The sequence below is a fragment of the Fundulus heteroclitus genome, chromosome 12 (assembly GCF_011125445.2).
Source record: "Fundulus heteroclitus isolate FHET01 chromosome 12, MU-UCD_Fhet_4.1, whole genome shotgun sequence".
NCBI classification, from domain to species: Eukaryota; Metazoa; Chordata; class Actinopteri; order Cyprinodontiformes; family Fundulidae; genus Fundulus; species Fundulus heteroclitus.
The window spans coordinates 2510338-2517629 of record NC_046372.1 but is presented as its reverse complement, the minus strand read 5'-3'; the positions used below and the strand labels follow the sequence as shown (position 1 = coordinate 2517629).

Genomic DNA, 7292 nt, shown 5'->3' with positions numbered 1-7292 from the left:
ATAACTCAATCGCCTCGTGCTGCTTAAAATATTTCTGCTTGATTAAGACCCTGTTGGAAGAGGATACGGAGGTAAATATCTCAGATGAGTTATGGTCACATATTTCAACATGTGTACATGTGTTAGGGACCGTCTCATTCAACGCAAGCTTGTACATGGTGTATGCTATACCAAAGCTAAAACTTACATGGTTGTCTCTCCAGCATTCGACAGATGCCAACAGTCTCCTGCAAACTTTATTTACATGTTCTGGCTGTGCCCTCGGCCCTTTTTTGGGGGGCGGGGGAAGGGCGCTATATAGGATGTGGCTGGGAAGAAAATTGACCCAAATCCTTTGAGTGCTTTATTCAGGGTTTTTTGGACAGCCTTTTTTGGCTCCACCTCTGGAAAATTCTCTAGCTTTTATGACTAGAGCTTGGAGGGTAGTACTCAAGTGGAAAACACCCCAACCCACTTCTTTGTTAAACTGGCTCAGGGATATTCTTCACTTTCTCAAACTTGGCAACCATTACAACAACTGGGAAGACGAGTTAATCTTCCAACAATCCCAGACTAGTTTTGGATTCTGTATTTTTTTTTCTATTGGTCTTCTGGAGGTCGTCTCTCCTCCTTTGTGTATGTATGTGTATAAACATAGCTAACTCTCTGGGTGCAGAATTGACTTTTCTTTTTTAGAAAGTGATTATTTTAATTTTTTGAAGGGGAGGGTGTTTGTGTGTGTTGAGTTTGTTTTATATGTACAATGCTGTAACTGTCCTAGCTGACTTTGCAAACTCTATTTAAAGGAGCAATAAGTGAAATGTCATTATTTTAGATAGAAAGAATTAAAAAAATTTTTTGTGAAGAACTAAATATATATTTTTAGATGGATTATGGTTAAACATCACACACTATCTCTCCGTGTTGTTCTGCGGTCTCTTGTTTGCATGCCGGCCACGCATGCACCTATGTGCATGCAAACAGCTGCCACTCTGGGCTTACCCACTCCCTGCCTATAAAATGCCTGCAGGCACAAAATGGCGGAGGGCACACACAACGGATCAAAATGTTCTCTTACTAACAGCATTATAAAGTTATGAGTTACTTACTTTTTCACTAGACATGTTCCTCCAGGTGATGATGTTCTGCTGTGTATTTATCCTTTGAAAATATGCACATATGAGCCGATGGGTGAGAAGGGGAAATGGGATATGTGGTCCTAATGCCGATACGTATCTGATCTTTTCAAATGCGACCTGTGTCTGTACGGCCGGGTCGCATTTATCCGACCTGTACGTCACCGATACCCGACAAATGTCACTATTCTGCGTCCTGCTATGCAGAAGCGGGAAGAAAAACAACACCCATGGTGGACAACAATGAGGGGAGCAGTAAATGGAGAGAAAGCTCCGGTTTGAAAAGAAATTAAGGATCGCAAAATGCACGCCAGCATTATAATCCATGTTTACTTCCGCAAACAATGAGGACGCTTGCTACGTGTGACGTCATCGCGTCCTCTACTGCGCATGCGGGACACTTAGGTTGAACGCATTCAGTTCACACAGGAGATCACATACAAGTCGCATATATTTGGAAATGTGAATGACGACGCAAAAAAATCTGATTTCACAAAAAAATCTGAATTGAGGATTAAGGCCTGCAGTGTGAATGTAGCCTTAATCATCAGATGTACCGGTGAGCCTGTAGTGCAATCAAGCTGATCTCCTTCACCTGTCCCTCTGCTGACTGCACTCCAGCAGAATCCAGATCATTGAAAGTATTGTCCCAGTAGATATCCAGCATTTTCCCTGACCTCAACCAAGTTTCATGGATTTTGTAAATGGACTGAACTTATATAACACCTTTCCAGTCACACTGACCACTCAAAGCACTTTATAGTTTAGCCACATTCTCCCAATTTCTCTCACTAACACACAAACATTCATACACAGATCAGAAGGCAACTTGGGGTCAAGTGCCTTGCCCAGGGTCACATCAACATGTGGCAGGGGGGAAGCTGGAATTGAACCCACAACCTTCTACTACTCTACAACTTCTCTACCCATTGAGCCAGAGTCACCACAGTTTCCTGCCTTGCCAAGGCCTTGTCAGACATATACTCTGCTTTCTGTTTTTCTGGACACACTCAGTACTCTTCTCATGACCACAAACCTTGCCAAGTCTTATGGATCTTTATGTCAGCCTTCTGTGTATGACCCAAACTTGTTGCTCAGAACTGACTCTATCCTCTGCCAATCTGTCCAGCGCAAAGAAAAGAAAAGAGAAGATGACACCAAAGGCTTGAGGGATTTTACAAGTAAATATAAAAAAAAAAACTGAGGATGAATCAGGAACAGGTCCAAGGACGGAACTGCAGAGAATTGGTGCCCATCCAGAGCCAGGTAAGAAGCAATGCGTTTATAAATGTGGTTTTAAAGTATAGCATCCGCTAGCAAGTGTAAGGGGGAAAACATCTTTTTTTTGTTTTTTTGCAGATGGACGTGTGCCATCCCTACCGATAGCGGCGACAGTGCAGGTGGGGGGGATGCCCGATTGGAGTCTGAGCATAGTCGCTCAGAGACAGAACACAGCGTTAATTTCAATGATCCCACGTTATGGCCAACAAAAATGGCTGATTCCGATCGAATGGCAATGGCAAAAAGGAAGCCTTTCTCAGAGATGGCAGATGGACCGCAGGCAGATTCAGAGGGCAGAGAATTCCCAAAGTATCTAACATATTCTGCGTTCCACAATGGAAGGGAAAAAATTGTTAGGGACTGCTAATATGCAGCAGGTCAAAATACCAAATAAAATAAATGACTTTGTCACAAAAAAGTTTGCCGTTTGGCATTTGGAGACCAAGTCTAACCACATTTATGAAGTGAAGTCTTCTAAGACTTGTTTGGAGGACAAAGAAAATATTTCTGTGAACAGCAGACTATTGAATAAAATAAAAGTTAAAGGAGAGTGAAGTATACAGTGAAGTTGACTCTTTTTAGGTGTGCGTGCGTGTGTGTGTGTGTGTGTGTGGGGGGGGGGGGGTAGGTGTAGAGGGGGGGGGGGTAGGTGTAGAGGGGGGGCCCAAAAAAACTGTGTTGTCCCGGGCCCTGGCAGAGCTGTCAGCTGGCATGTCTGGCTTGAATATCAGGCTCTTTGCTTGTCAATTGGAATCACAGGACCAACGTCATGTTAAGTGCTGTGGATTAAGAATGAGGAATGAGATGTAACCTAAGTTCACATGCCAGACAAGACATGCAAGCAAATACCTGCCAAGTCAAAATTGGCTGTGGAGCAAAAGTCTGTGGTTCACTATACTTTATCAACTTCAGATTTACTTAATTACATGGCACAAGATATACCAGCACTAATTACTGTAAACATTAATATAAAGTGCAGAAACAGAGGGTGTAATCAAAATAGTAAACCCTTCTGAACATTTAGCTTTAGATGTATCGTTGAAATTCATTAAATGTAATGTCAATAAAGTTGTATTTTCATCCAGGCTATACTAAAAGTCATTTCTTGTGGAAGTTAGTGTAGCTGGGGTGAACAGGGTTGCTTCTAAAAGCATATTAAGGAGATTTGTCAAGGGAAATCTATGAGCAGAGTAGTAGTGGGTTGACCTACCCCCCCCCCCCCCCAAAAAAAAATCACCTTTTTACAATCAGTTTAGAAAGAAACAGTGAATGAGAGACCAATTGGAAGTTATTTAGCGTGAAGGTCCGTTTGGTAAGGGTTTACCTATTGGAGAGACAAAGGAGTAATCTGACCCGACTGACATTGACATGATCAGTGACCATGCACAAACACAACCAACTCAGGAGGAGAAAAAAACACAATGTAACAGATTTATTGACCGGCTATTTTCAGTCTTTCTCTTTTGACAAATACTGATCTTTTGGGTGTGCAAAAGACATGGCTTCAAATAAAGGTAATCTCTTTCTTCTCAACAGATGTGTCACTTTTTGTACAGAATTCAACGGATGTTGTAGAGCAGTAAGTTAAATACGTCTGCTACATTTAGAAACATGACATTTTCCCTGTACACAGATATGACATACTTGGTATTAAAGCATGTAAAACAAACACATGACATGTAAGTAATTGTGAATTATACATGATCATACATAAATCCTATTCAACTGCAAGAATAATAGATGAACAGTGGCAGTGTTTGCCATGGGCAATAGGGTAATATTGACTGGGGGAGCCACACGGAGGGAAAAAACGTATTATGTGTTAAAACAACACCTATTATCATGTTCAGTCAATGGAAATAGCTCAGTGTTATACACCATGTAAAAACATTGCTGTAAACTGCGGATGGCTGATAAGGAATGAAGTTGTTATGTGACTCACAGCCTATGATCGAGATAAGCATGAAAAACTGAAAAGTAGGAACAAATGTCAAACCTGCACAGAGGTATTGTACATGGATTACAGATATTTCCAAAAAAATAAAAAACAAAACAACTGGACTTTTTCCCGAAGTTTGAAGACGTTTCACTTCCTCTCCTGGAAGCTTTCTTAATTCAAAAAAGTCTGGAGTAATGTGGAGGCTTGTTTGTCAGATTAAAATTTCCTTTGGTCAATAGCAACCCTTAAACATGTATACTTTTCATTAAGCCCACATTTCTGTGTTAAAATATTTTTTAAATGATCTGATGTAATATTCAACTCTAAAATACTGTGGGTTTATTAGCTGTAAGATGAAGATAATCATAATTGACAGAAATAAAAATTGAAAACATCAGTATATATATATATATATATATATATATATATATATATATATATATATATATATATATATATATATATATATATATATATATATATATATATATAATGTGTTTCACTTCACATATCTATCCATCCATCCATAATAAAAAGATTAATGACTTGTTTTGATTGTGTGTGGTGTGGTAGACTGAGAACCATTTAATGCATGAATCATCTTTGTTCATTTCAGCTTCAAAGTATTTTGTTGGGAAGATTTGACCAGATGAAACTCTGCTCGGGGTTCAGCCTTAGTTTTTCTTCTCATAAATGTTTTTGCTGTTCACCAAATCTTCTCAAAATGAGAAATTCTGTGCTTCAGTTCCCGAGTAAAATCCAGACAGGTGATGATATGTAATCAGACAGATTAAATATAACTATGAAGTCCTCTCGCACTTTCCTTGAACATGCCTAAATATTCTGTCTTACCTCATTAACTCTTTCTTAATTAAAAATGTAAGGGGTTACTTTTATATGGTAACTTCTAATCTTGGCCATTTCAGTCACTCCCAATAAATATCTCAACATCTTCAGCTCTCCAAGACCATTGCTTCCAAATAAAAAAAAAATCACTGCAAGTTCAGCACCACGTTGGAAACCTTCCCCCTCTTTCTGGCCTTGACCCTTTCACAAATCATCAGTTTGGATGATCCACCCTCTCTGCACTGTGTCTGTGTCTGGAGTCATCGCCTTTAAAACTTTTTCTCTGTCTCCAACTCATTTACAGACACACTTTCTATCTAGTTTCTGCAGGCTTTAACCCGCTTTAATCCAGAGCATGTCTCCGCCTCTCCAGGCTCTTTTCCAGCTGCTCCCTACTCTCACAACAGATCGCTGTTTCATGTGCAAAGAAGACCATAAAATAATGCCACACAATTTAAATCTAAAAACTAAATATAGAACAGTGGTTCCCTAAACTGACGTCAGAACCCTGCTGCGGCCTGTAAATTACCAAACTGTAAACTCTGAGATGATCTGCAGATGTTAAAGGAACTTCAGAAATGATTACCAAAACATTTTCAGTAAAACTACCGCACACTGTACATTATAGAAGAAAAATAGCCAATACACAAATATATGACAGAAAACATAGTTGTATAATGTAGTTGTATAAATAGTAAGGAAAACCTTCACCAAATAAGAGACATTAACAATTGTATTTTCACTTTTGTGTTAAACTTTCTTTCTCCTCCTCGATTCTCCAGAGTCTCCATAATTGCAATGTGCTTTAGCTGGAAGACGACCCCCAAATGAAATTCAACAACAGGTTCCATACAGCCTTCAACTGGCCCTGATCAGCAATGCAGACATCTTTATCTTTACCAATTATTATTTTATTTAAGAAAAACAATTGGTTAGGAATGTATATAGGAGCAAACCAGCTGGAAATATTAAAATCTCACTGCAAAACAGGTTTGCTCCACTTCTAAATGACTGAAGCTCTGGGAAATAGCTTACCTCCTGACAACAGACAGAGTTGTGATAACAATCTGCACAGTAGGCGGTATTCTGCCACAGAAAGAACCAGCCAAAAGGGCTCAAACACTGTGGATGACATCAAGCACTCTGCAACAACAAAAACGTCAAAGTAAGGATCTAAGCCTATAACCCAGTGTTTAATATCTCAAAGAGGGATTCTGGCATTCATAGAAGAACATCCGTCCTTTAGAAAACACATAACACACACACATTAGCAATGGTTGAAATATTGAAGGAGAGTTTCATTTATCTGCTGAACAAAAATTGAAGATCCTAATTTTGAGATGCTCCACTTATGTGGAACAAACTTCCAGAAAGCTGTACATGTGCTGAATCCTTGAGTTCCTTTAAAACAAGGTTAAAAGCCATGTTTGTTTAGAGTTGCCTTTGAATGCTCTATTACTTTTATTTTGCAATCCACCTTTTCCTTACCCACTTTTATTACGCTATTTCTATGCGTTTTTATTTTCTTATGTTATAATCGTAAAGCAACTTTAAATTGTCCTGTTAGTGAAATGTACTGTAAAAAATAAACTCGCCTTGGCTTGCTTTGCCACACAACATTGATCCATTATTACAGAAACCAACCTCTGCATTGGCTAGTCCGGTGTTCTGGTTTGTGAGCACATTTTAGCATTAAGATGAACTAAAACTGGCTAAAATCAAAGGACATCGGACTATTGCCCAGTTTTTATAAACACGTTTTGACACCTATTCAGGTGTCTTTGTTGATTCTTGGAGTCGAAATGTATTCACAAAAACTGAGCAAAAGTCCTGTTTCCCTTGATTTTTAGCCAGATTTAGTTGCCATGCTTTGGATGAGAATCTGCACAGGCGTGATGTTTTGTTATTTTCAATCTAAATGATTCCGGTGTTTCTTCAGATCCTGCGACTATCTGATCTTCCGAATCCAGAGCGAGACTGAAATACAAATGGTCAAATATTTCGGGAGCTGTGTGACAATGAGCCAGTGTTACAATAATATTGCATACTATTAATTGTTTGTGAAAATGCATATATGGTAACCAGTTAAATAACACAGCAATTGTTTTTTC

General features: G+C 39.1%; 1 long non-coding RNA gene across 1 annotated transcript; it reads left to right on the top strand.

Moving 5' to 3' along the window:
* The first annotated feature begins 435 nt into the window (after positions 1–435).
* Positions 436–2647, top strand: LOC118565114. The gene is made up of 3 exons (XR_004932199.1): positions 436–615; positions 2245–2381; positions 2475–2647. It is a non-coding gene; the product is annotated as an uncharacterized LOC118565114 (long non-coding RNA).
* The last annotated feature ends 4645 nt before the right edge of the window (positions 2648–7292 follow it).